Genomic DNA, 12,370 nt, shown 5'->3' with positions numbered 1-12,370 from the left:
TTCCCTGACACTCTACAGGTGAGACAGCATAAGGACTTAAGCCTCAGCTAAAGGAATGCCAGCTGGCCAGGAGGAACACTGGAGAAGCTGACCATAAGAATACCACAGCCCCATAACTCCCTATGTGAAAGTACAGAAGTAGAAGTATCTCTCTACTAACCACGTACTTCCTTAACAGATGTGGAAAGCACTGTTCCACATGCTCCATTGATCAAGGTTTGACTGCTACACAACCTTCCTGGGGTGGCAATAATGAGCAGTGCGCCATCTTGCCCCTTCTGTGCAGGTGTGCAAACATAGTTACCAGGTAACACTACTGGAAAAGTAACCCACCAGTTTCAAACAGCCCACCTTTTCTCACAAGCCTACTTTGTTCCCAATTTATAAAAGCAGCCAAACAAAGGCAGCCAATTCAGAGGAACTTCCTTTCCTCTGTACTGCCTTCCTTGTGCTCGAGCATAAGCTTAATAAAATTTGCCTGGAAATTCTTTTAGAGTTTCTTCTAGATTTTTATTTTGGGGAACTCAAGAACTCCAATGCCAGTAACAGAGGTATTAATCCTTTTCTTGATTTCCCTTTCCACATATCCTCATCTGTAATCTCAAATTTCACAAGTTTGGGCAAAAATGTTACCTTTTTATGAAGACATTTTGATCCATTAAGTTTTAATTCATTTCCTTAAAATTTCATGTATTTATCATTAATCCTATTGCAATGTTATAATTTATGATTTATATGTGTGTCTCCCCCACCAGAATGTGGTTTGCATTTCTGTTGTGAAACACACTGACAAACACATTTTAGGTAATAAATATTGGTTGCATGCCCATTGTTGAATGAATGAATGAATGAATGGATAATAAGTGAATGCATTAGGAATAGTTCTTAATACTTGCAATGTCATTTCATTTACCTATATTAATCTTACCAAGATATTTTAATCTACATATACTCATCATTTGGGATCAACTCAAAATTACTCTTTTTAACATATATTTTATTCCATATTAATATACTTCTTAAATTACATTTATATGTGCTTCAGTTTTACCTGTCATTGGGAAGATGAGAATCATCAATTCTTGGCATTTAAATTGAGAACTTTTTTGAAGAATAGAATCACTTCTTATACCTGTTTATATATGCAGTACTACCTACCAATAACTGAGGTATGCTGTTTTCCAGAGTAGTTGTGTATCTTGGAGTGAATCATTTTATTAAATATACCACAAATCACGGAAATATTTTATGGAGGTTTCAATGAGGCTAACATCTCCGGTAGTAATTTATTTATGGAAAAAATTAGGTACATATTTGCAATTTAAACAGCCAAATTTTTGTAATAATGAGATTGTATTATACATAGCAATTATACGAGTTGTAAATATGACTATGAGAAAGGTTACTTGTACTGATTGGCAAGATTATATACCATAGTTATAGAGAAATTATGGTATGGAGCCTGGGACCCATGCGCAATCATGAAATCCATGTCTTCAGCTAGGTTAGACCATGTAGATTTCAATTTGTTTTTACACCTGGTTAAATGTTATTTTTATATTTTTTTAAATGCCTGATTTAAAAGCTTTACAGCAATTTGGCCCCTAAATAGCACTGTTATTACAACATTGTGATGAGATAAGATTAAATGAATCAGAAATGATACATTAATTCTATATTACGATATGCACAGGTTTAAATATTAGGAGAGTGAATGTCCTGGTCTGTAATCAAGGATTTGCTGTTTCCAAACATTTAAAAAATAAATGTTTTTTGCCAGGGGGGCGGGAAATGTTGCTGAGCTCACCAATCTCTATTCATTAAAATATTCTATGCAGGGTACAAAGCTAGTCTTAAACTTCACCAGTTAATATGCCCACAGGGCATTGAATAGTACTTACCAGAGCCAGCCAATGGCTATATTGAAAAACGAAAGAATTTTTATTTCAGTGAAACCTAGCACAATATCCCAAACACTCAGCTAATGGCAGCCCACAGTTTCCACTTTTTAATTTCCTTTGTCCAGCTCTATCCTATGCCTGAATTTCTAGGTCTGTGACACAAGTAGTTACTATTTAAGCTTGCTCCTTAAAATTGTTTGTTGGTTCTTATGATAAAAACTAAAATTATATATCATTTAAAATATAGAAAATTGCATCATTTTTACTTTTAGGTGATATGATTATTATTTATACAGGGTTTTTCTAGTGCTAGAGTACTAAATCGATATAAGATAACAATTTCAATTTTGAGCAGTTAGATTTTGGAGAATGAAGTTCCATAGGACCTTTTGCCAGAGTTGCTCTCAGTTCTTCTTTCTGTGGCTGTTTCACAGGCTAACATAGTAAATGCTTTTTTTTCTTTTTTCCCCATGCAAAAGCTTCTGAAAAAAAATTTTGAGATTATCTTTGAAATGCATTTTTCCATGCATTAATCAATATTACTAAAACAAATGTATAAAATTGTACTGAAATAAAAATAATAACTTAAATTATATGATTTTAATAAGTGCTTAATGTATATCATGCTTTAATTACATTATGATTAATTAATATTACTAGAGTTAAAATTAAATGTCTGTTTTGGAAATCTGCCAGTTTTTAAAAGTCCATCTCATCCTTTTCTGCGTGGGGGATTACTCTTTCCAATCCTGCATCATTCTGAGGACAGCCATTTAACTGGACCTTGCCCACCCTGCAGATGGGTGTGTAGCTCAGGGTAACTAAAGTAAACCATCTTTCCAGTAAAGCTAATTAGTTTAGGGGCAGTTAAAGCCGATCCATTTGAGGTTCTTTTGAGATTCTGTTAACCTCCACTCTTCTCCCTCCCTGGCCCCAGATCTGTTCGATGTGAGGATGGAGACCAGTCTGAAAATAAAATTAGCAAGACTTGAAAGCTGAAAAAGGTAAATAGTCAATTTTGTCACAGAAAAGGTAGATAATATGATGCCTATTGTATCATAAGACTCACATAATGAATGCACCTTTCATGACCATAACTTCAGGGGACTGGGCAGAAAAATTTTAAGACATTAAAGTTTGTTGACTACTAATTCCAGCCTTTGGTAAGATCCTAAAAGAAAATGAACTTTAGCCTACAGAGGCCATTTGAAATAAGAGAAGAAAGAGAATAGTGCCAAGCTTCCAGAAACATTTTCTACTGGTGGTCAGCAAGCGATATATCTAAAAATCATAATAATGGGCCTTGTGGTTTAGGAAAAGTATGTCAAATTCCTTGTCCCACGCAGAGACATGGAGGCCACAATCAAAAGAGACATATGATTTCAGTGCAAGAGGAGACAGAAAAAAGAAGAAAGCCTGATCCCACTGATCTTCTGAGTACTTCTTGCTTGACAAAGGCTAAAATTGCACTGGAAAAAAAAAAAAAAAAGTAATGTCTGGTAGTTTAATCTAGCATCCTTGCCATATCCTTGTTTTAGGGGCAGAGGCCAGGATGGAAGCAGATGAATCAGGATAGACTGACTGATGAATTCTGTAGCTAAGTAACACAATTTGCAAGGCACAGTGCTTACACCATGTGTCATGAATGGAGAAAATCTCCAGCTTTGCCAGTTGGCCCTTTGAATCAATCTGCCGTGAAAGAAGGTTGTAAGGAAATTCTTTCTCTGTCATATAAGCCTAGCAAATAGTTGTCTACTCAACAAAGTAATCTTCCAAGCTCCATGTTCTTCTTAGATATAACTGCGAAAGACTGAATAAGGAGTGTGCTCTCAGAGGTCAGACTTGAGAACAATAAGTTGACTGACCAAGGAACTCATTCCACTATGAAGGCAAAAATTCTTGTTCTATCTGTCAACCTAGTCAACTCAGCAATGTGTCCACAGTATCCCTTTTCCCAATGGCATATTTGTTGTTTATAATTGCTCTATTTAATACATTTTTGTTTTTCTTACTCAGTATGCATTTTATAAGATTAAATTTCTCATTTAGGTGTAGGTAGCTAACTTTGTGAGGAATTATATTTGGTTGGAAAGAACACCATTTACTCAGAACAAGGACAATACTACTTTTCTCTTTTTGAAGTAAAGACTATCAAACTACCTGTTTTGGACTATCATCCCACTTGCATGAAAGTTGCAAATAAAACTTATATGCATTTTCAGAATATGATCTGCATGCCTCTCAATAAAGCCATATAGGACCCTCACAGTCAAATGCATCCTGATTCAATAGTATCTTACTTATTTGTCCTGAATTAGTGTATTTTCACACTGATTTATTTTATGTTTTGTTTCCAAACCATCTTGGACCAATACTTTTGTTAAATATAAGAAAAAAATAGGACAAATAAAATTTAATACCATAAAATAAGCCTAATTTGTTATAAGATTTAACAGACATAAATACTCTGTCAAACTATTATAAAAATTAATAAGTACTCAATTTCTGTACATATGTTATTGCAGAAGAATAACAGTTCACATGTTAAATTATACTGGTTTATGTTATTGGAGTTCACTACCTCATAAGACTGTCTGTACTCAGCTTGAGATTCACGGTAGCAGGCAGATTGACTGCCACACAGTGAACCTCTAATAAATGTTTGGTTAATTTCTAATAAGTAGATGAATGAATTTATAAGGGATCTTATTAAATTAATATGTTAGAAATTCCTAATTGCCTGTTCTGATATCTGATTTCCTTATTTTAATGAGACCCCCTATATTTAATTTATTTTAACTAGAGAATTTTCAGCATCATGATATGAAAAGCCCCAAATATCAGAGATTGAACAATATAAAACCCAAATTTTTCCAGTAACAGAATTCAGAGATAGCAGCCCGGGTCTGCTATGGTCTCTCCATGGTCACCAGGGACCTCAATCATGTTAGCCCCCTATTCTGCCACATTTAGCATATTATTCTTATCATCTTCATCCAGAAATTGCTTGGGAAACTTAACCATTATTTCCACATTCCAAAAAGCAGACTGGAAGAAAGACTTAAGAATGGAGTTTGCACTCTTTCTCTGGAAACTTTATTGAAGTTCTGCAATATGCTGGCCCTACCTCTTTTAAGGAACTTAGTCACATGGCCACACAAATGTCCAAGAGAGGCAATGATAAAAGTCATCCTTTAGCTGTATAGCAATGTGCTCAGCTAAAATTAAAGGTTTCTGTTAAAAGGTATTTTCATAAATATCATAATACCAGTCTTCTCTCCAGGATCATGGTGTCCTGTAAAAGAATCACAGGTGAAAATGAAAAAGTTAAGAAAGTGGGGGCTACATTGAGGTTCTGTTCTCGGCTCTGAGTGATATTATACATGTCATATTGTTTCCCTTGCCTCTCATTCTTTAATTTCAAATTAAATTTGAATTGCAAAATTTCTATGAAAATAGCATCAGTCAATCTCTTATTTCCATTAGTACCTTACAGCTATTATTTCTCTATTTTAATTTACAAGCACTTTCATTCACTTAATCTCACTTATTCCTCAAATGAATCAAGTATTTTCATTTTTCATTGTTAAAGTGAAAATTCAGTAACTTACCCAAGGGCAAGCATCTAGAAAGAAATAGAATCAGGATTGTACTCCTTTTACTATGGTGATTCCATGAAATTGAGCTTTACATTTATAGAAAATTAATATTAATAAATTTATCTTAAACATGCACTCGATTTTGAATGCCTGGTTATAGTCTAATAGTTCAACATATTTTTATTTTAATTTTCTACTGGTAAATAGAATATAGATATTTAATATCTGAGTCTTTGACCATGTTCAAGGTTTAAAGGTGTCAAGGAACAAATAAGTATTAATATCCTTTAATAAATTTTTTTTTCAAAATGTTCATTTATACTTATTTTATGTTCTCTAGATGTACATTTCATAGACTTAGGTTTACAGTCAAAATTTTTTATTGCATTTTGTGAAAAAGGAGTGTTACCGTCTGTTGTAGTAAATGTTGGCTACAGAGAGTTAAAGATACTTTTATGATGTGACTTTTGCTGTTTTAATGTATATTTTTTTTTATATTTACATAAAGCAATGCTTTGTGACACTCACTGTAACATTACTTTTTAAGTACAAATAATATTTTTCATAGGTTATCTGGAAAAGAAAGGGTGGACTTTAAATAATTACGATTTGATTTTCATCCAGTTTATGTTAACTAAATAATGGATTCATTTCACATTGCAATTTATGTTCTCCATTTGTTCTACTGAAATTGTTAGTCTAATGAATCTCAGGCCATCATATGAGGTTTAGCCTAACCAATATTCACACACAGTTTGCATGTGAGAAATTAAACACTGAGTGATTATCTCTACTTCATAAAATCTGCCTGAATTTTAACTTTAAAATTTCTCGGATATATCCGTCTACCACCTTCTACCTTCCTAAGAATTGCAGGTGATCATGCTAGCTACAGTGAATTCATTTGGGAACTTTCCAAGTCTTTACATTAGACTCTTCCAGAAATCCCCATGGGTGTGAAACCTGCAGTTGATATTCAGAGAACAAAATGAGCATAGGTGGTTTTACTCTTCAGCATGTAGAGTTTTCTTAATTTCACCTACCATTCCCTGCTCCCATTCTATTTCTTCAGAGATGACTCTCCTGGCTTCTGTGGAAGTATCATCAGCCTGTGTAGGGTCCCATGAAGATCTAACAGTCCCTTATGGAGACTTTTGGCAAACCACCCTCTCTTGCTGCCACTTCTAGAGTAACAAGTGCTTTTATCTTTCTGACCTCTTTGTGGGTTTTTAGATCTTGGTTTCTTCCTCTTGCTATATCAGTCATCTGGCCTCTGCGTGTTCTCTGCCTATACTGTGAGTTACATTAAAAATATATTTTCCTAAAGATGAAAACTGTAAATTGATTATCATTCTATTTACAATTTATGAGATATTTGCAAGAGAATAAGGAGTCACAAAATTTATTATTGTACCAACTTGCATTGAAAGTCAGCTTCTTAATTTTTAACATGAAGATAATGCCTGCCTCATAGAATTGCTGTGAGGACTGGGTGGAAAAAGAAGTTTAAAGCTTCTTAAACTTTTCAAATTTGAGAATTTGTTGAGATTTGGTTTATTTGCATGTCTTCTAATAATGATTTTACTGGATAAAATTTCATGTGCGTGTAAGAGCAACTTTTAGCTCAGAGGAGATGTGATAAATTTATTTTTTCCTTTAATTTGGTTGATATTTTTACATAGAAGTACAGTTATAACTGTATAATTTCATGGTCTATATTTTAATTATCAATGTTAAATAGAATGCATTTATGTTTAAATTCTGCAAGCAGAATCAATAATCAATCACAACTTTTACTGATGGTTTGAATTAGCCTTCAAACAAACGAAGGAAAAGAATATCTAAATAATGGGAATATTTTAAAGCTTTCAGAAAATTAATGCTATTTAAGGACATCTCACTGTTTACTTCATACTTAATTATATTTAAGTCTACACAGGAAGAATCGAAGTCTAGTTTATTAAAAAGAAGAAAGAGAAAATACTTCCTAAGCCATTAAATATCCACAATTTATTAAAGTAAATATTTAAGATGTTTGAACTTGGCATTCTCCGTAAGAGACTGAGATATTTCAACTTTAATATCTAGAGGCTATCAGAAATTAGCTCCACTGTTATGACAACTTAAACTAATTAGAGCAGATAACAGTGCTTCATTTTTTATATTTTTCCCTTCACAACTAATGATCAGATTTCTGTACGTTAACTATAGCAGTGAGTTTAATGTCCATTACAGATGTTCAAGAACAAAATAATTCCTAAATCAGCCCATATTACTGAAACAGAGATGTGTAAGTCATCTTATGTGGCAAGCAAAAAGCTAAATGAAGTGAGTCAGAGAGGAGAGTGGAAGCAAAAAGAAGTTACAGCTAATGGGAAAATAAACAGTAATAGTAGGCAAGTAGATTAACATTAACTTCAAAATGACAGAAGGTAGCATAGAGTGAAGAAGAGAAAAAAGCAAATATGTACTGATGGAAGAGCTTTGGCTGTTTCTATTTGGTTTTTCTTTTCTAGTGCTTCCGTCCTCATACATTTGCACAACACACAACCACCCAAATTGGGGTAATCAGAGACATCACACTCTTCCATCTACCATTCTTGAATTCCATATTTTGGTCAGATGTTTCTCTTGGCGCTGTAGTAAGAGAGAAAATAAAGGCCAAGAGAAATGATGGATTCTGAGGTGAAGAGCAAATAGAGTCTTGGTCCCTCAGCTTGTACCCAGGCTTTTCTCCTTGGGGGAACTTAATCTTAAACATATTATGGGATATAGTTTGGAATTTATACATAGCAAACATTTCCATTTCTAAACAGCTGCATTTGTGTTGGCACGCTTCTCAATCAATTTGATACACTATCCAGTTAGGTAGAGAATGCACAATTTACTCCAGAGGGAAAATAACATTTTCAAATGGTTCTCTGGTTTTAATATTTTAAAATGGAATCAGTGGATTGAGTTAAAGCTGCCACCAAAATGCTGTGGGTGTAGCACTATCCTGTGGCTAAATAATGTTACCGGTTTTTATATAGAAGTAGTTTTGATGCTTCCATGTAGAAACAGATTTAAATATCTTAAAGATATGTGAGATTTTGTGAAAATCTTCATCAGGTAAAACACAGATTAATCAAATTAGATTAGTTTAAACCACTTATGACTCACTTATCAGTGAAATGATTTCCAAGGTATGTAAAGAAATATTTAATAAAACCAAAAGGTATTCATTATTACTCTAACAAAATTATTTAACAAACGTGACTGAATTCCTGGTAATTGAGCACAGTCACACAGAGATCCTATTAGAAGATATGGAAATAAGTTACCAGCTGTTTAAAGAATACACACAACTAAAAGTTTCTAACTCTGACCAATATATTGCAAACCTTATGCGTAATTTTAAAATAGCTTCCTTCAAATTCTGCTCTGAATTTCACTCTTATGACACATTTCATTTTGGATGCTCAGTTTTCATGAGAACTACTAGATCTGTATTCAGGTTCCATTAAATTTACTGTTTGAAAAGGAGATTTATATACCCCAGTTATTCCAAACGTACTTAAAAATTTCCAGGTAACTAAATTGACTATTAGAATTTATATTTAAATTTTTATTACTTAAATAAAATTAAAAATTTAATTGTTTATTTATACTAGCCACATTTAAAATTCTGAACATTGTGATTAATGGCCACCATACTGGACAGAAGATCAACTAATATAACTATTTCAAAATCTATTTGTAAAACCAGAAGTAGAAACATCACTGAGGACTATTCAATATGTTTCCAAAATTAATGTTTTCTAATTAATTTTAAGGCTAAATAAATCAGTACACACATGAATTTGGACATTATTAGTTGGGTAGTGTCATATGTGACACTACTAGTCTATAATCAGTGATGGGAGGAATATGTTTAAACTGCAGATATTTAGACCAATAGAGAAAATATGCACAAAAGTAAGTCGAAAAAGCATTTTTTGGTATTAATGCAGAAGTAAATCTCAGTAAAGCAAGAGAGGAAGTAATTCTAACATTAACTGAGATCACGTAAAAAAAAAAGCACACTTTAGATTTTTGAAAACAGATAAATAAAAGCATAAGCCATGAAAAAAATGATCTTATTGGTAATATGTTATTTTATTTTATTTATTTTTTTTGGCGAGGCAACCTTTGGTTGTCTTCACAGATTGCAAGGACCTTGTCAATTTACAATCCCTTATTTTTTTTATTTTTTATGCCTACAGCACCTGATCTTCCTAGGTGGTCTCCCATCCAAGTACTAACCAGGACCGACTCTGCTTAGCTTCTGAGATCAGAAGGGATCGGGCTTGTTCAGGGTGGCATGGCCTAGACTAAATTTGAATTAATTATTCAAAATTAAAAGCCATCATAAGTTGCACTTTCCCATTTCAATGTAAATTTTAAATCTGTTAAATATGTAAGGATTTAAGTACCTTTTGTTTAATCACAAATATTTCAACCATTTCAAATAATAACATATAACACAATACACATAACATTTAATCAAATGATATAAGATATTCCAACTGATATAAGTATTCTACTGGTATGAATTACATCATTATGATATATAAAGTTTTGAGGACTTGTTAAATAAGAAAAAATAGATTGTCATTTGTTTTAAGGGTATTCTAGACAGAGTGTGAACCAATTCATTTCCTGTTAGGACTTTTGAAAAGTGTTTATCATAATAATGCGACAATACAACCTGATATGTGGAGGAAAATAATATATAGTGCATTGTAAAATATTTTCTTTTATCAATTTAGAACGAACATTCCAAGCTCTGAACAATATTTCCTTTATGTATTCAAAATATTATCTTTCCACTCTTCAGTCATAGTAGATTCATTTTTAATGCAAATGTGAATAAAAGGTATAAATAAAATGATTTAATTCAATGTTACACTATAAATTTTATTTTCTTGAACTGGAGTAAAGAAAAATTTGAAAAACTTGCTCATGGAAAATTTGATCACAGTCTTCTCTCTTATTTACTCCTCTATTAAACAAATATCGAATGCTTACAATAGGCACAAATTGGAGCGACTATTCAGCTTCCAACAATTTCTCCAAAGACTCTAACAATACTATTTTCCTTTATAGCAGTCATGACTGATTGTTGCCAAGACAGAAAACATAACCCAAACTATAACTGAAACTTCAAACATACACACCGAATGTGCTTGGTTTTATTCTAGTTTCCAGTTTCCTTGAGGTTTAGTTGTTTAGCTCTTCAAATTTTATGAGCCTCAGCAGTGCCCATCCAGTATAATTTACAAGCACAATTTTTCTCATGTTAGAATTTGTTTCTGTTGCTTGTAATTAAATAGATATCATTCAGTATATGCTAGGCAATGGATATGTAAAATTAAAAAAAAAAATGAGTAAGAGTCACTAGCATCAAGGAGCATGCAATTTAGTGGAGACAAATAAATCATCAGTTGCAAAAACATGAGATAATTAATTGCTAAGGCAAAGATAAATCTTGGGTTCCATGGAAGACATCTGACAGACTTTTAACGTAGTCTCATTTGACAGGGTACAGAGTGTAGGAAAACTAAATTTCTCTCCTTTACTTCATTTCTCACGTCATTAAACAGGAAAAAATTGACCTGGAATGATCCTCCATTTTAAATTGCACATCTAGTCTTCTCACCAACCTTGGATGTCTCTACCGTCATGAAGTTACACTGAAGGAGCCAAAGCTCGCTCAGTAGCATGTGGATCACAGAAGAGTACTTTTCGACCCTAACAGTGCCAGATACCCTCTATGAATAATAAAAGTTACTTTGTAATGGTTCACTTAATATCCATAAAAAAATTATAGATAATATAATTTACCTTTTAAGAAATTTTTTTTTAAAAAAATCAAATGTTTTGTGATATAAAGCAGGAAATAGATCGTTATTTTGAGTACAATAATATAACTTTGATATGAATATGTTTAAATATAACTGCTCTAGGATATAATAAATAGATGTTTACAAGTCTATGTAAAATCAAAGTGAATATGGCAGCTAAAATACAGAATTATACACATGTATTTTAATAGCAACTCAAATATGATAAATAGCTTTGATGTGATTTTCCAAGGTGGTGACAATGCATAGTAAAGGATCCAAATAAAGCAAAGTAAAATATTTCTTCAATTTATATAGTAGTTACATTCCTGAAAAACAAAGTGTTTATTAAAATCATGCAAAAAAGACTTTGTTTTTTCTGTGAAATAGTGTTAGGTTCTTGGCTCAAATGATTTAAACAGATTTTTAGCCAACATAAATATCTAATAGGACTTTAGAAAAGTAGGAAGGACACAGGACAATTATATAGGCTGAACTGCCCCATGTATTATGGAATATCTAGTATTCCTTGACTATACCCAGTAAACCACAGCAAATCTCAAACACCAAAGCTATTGCAACAAACAAAATCATCTCCTCTAATTTTCACAATGATCTTTAGGGAACATTGCCAACTCTATTGAGAACCAAATAGAATTTACAGAGTGTTTAGTTGGTAAACTATTTTATGAAAGTATTCCCTTCATCCCTAATCATTTTTTTTTTTCATTCTGGATTATACAGAAAGAAATCAAAGAAAGTCAATTCATAGGAAGTAAGGATAACATAAAAGAATAGAGCAGCAATCATTTCAAGCAGTGCTTTTATACAAACTAGGGATGGTTGAAGGGAGGTAGAGTTGGAGAAAAATGATTCTGAACTTTACATGAGTAAAGTAACAATGACTAGTACAAATTATATAACTAGTGAGTTAATCTCTGGAATCTGTTTTATGTAAGATGACTGGGAAAAAAGTTTGAGGCAAAGGCAGCTAAGCAGAAATTGA

The 12,370-nt window shown here is 32.6% G+C and overlaps 1 pseudogene; it reads right to left on the bottom strand.

The window, feature by feature from the left end:
• Nucleotides 1–9,735: 9,735 nt before the first annotated feature.
• On the bottom strand, nt 9,736–9,853 carry LOC112477834 (annotated as a pseudogene).
• Nucleotides 9,854–12,370: the final 2,517 nt, after the last annotated feature.

Source organism: Pteropus alecto, unplaced genomic scaffold (genome assembly GCF_000325575.1).
Source record: "Pteropus alecto unplaced genomic scaffold, ASM32557v1 scaffold13, whole genome shotgun sequence".
Taxonomy (NCBI): Eukaryota; Metazoa; Chordata; class Mammalia; order Chiroptera; family Pteropodidae; genus Pteropus; species Pteropus alecto.
Note: the sequence above shows the minus strand (reverse complement) of the source record. Positions and strands in the feature narration are given on the sequence as shown.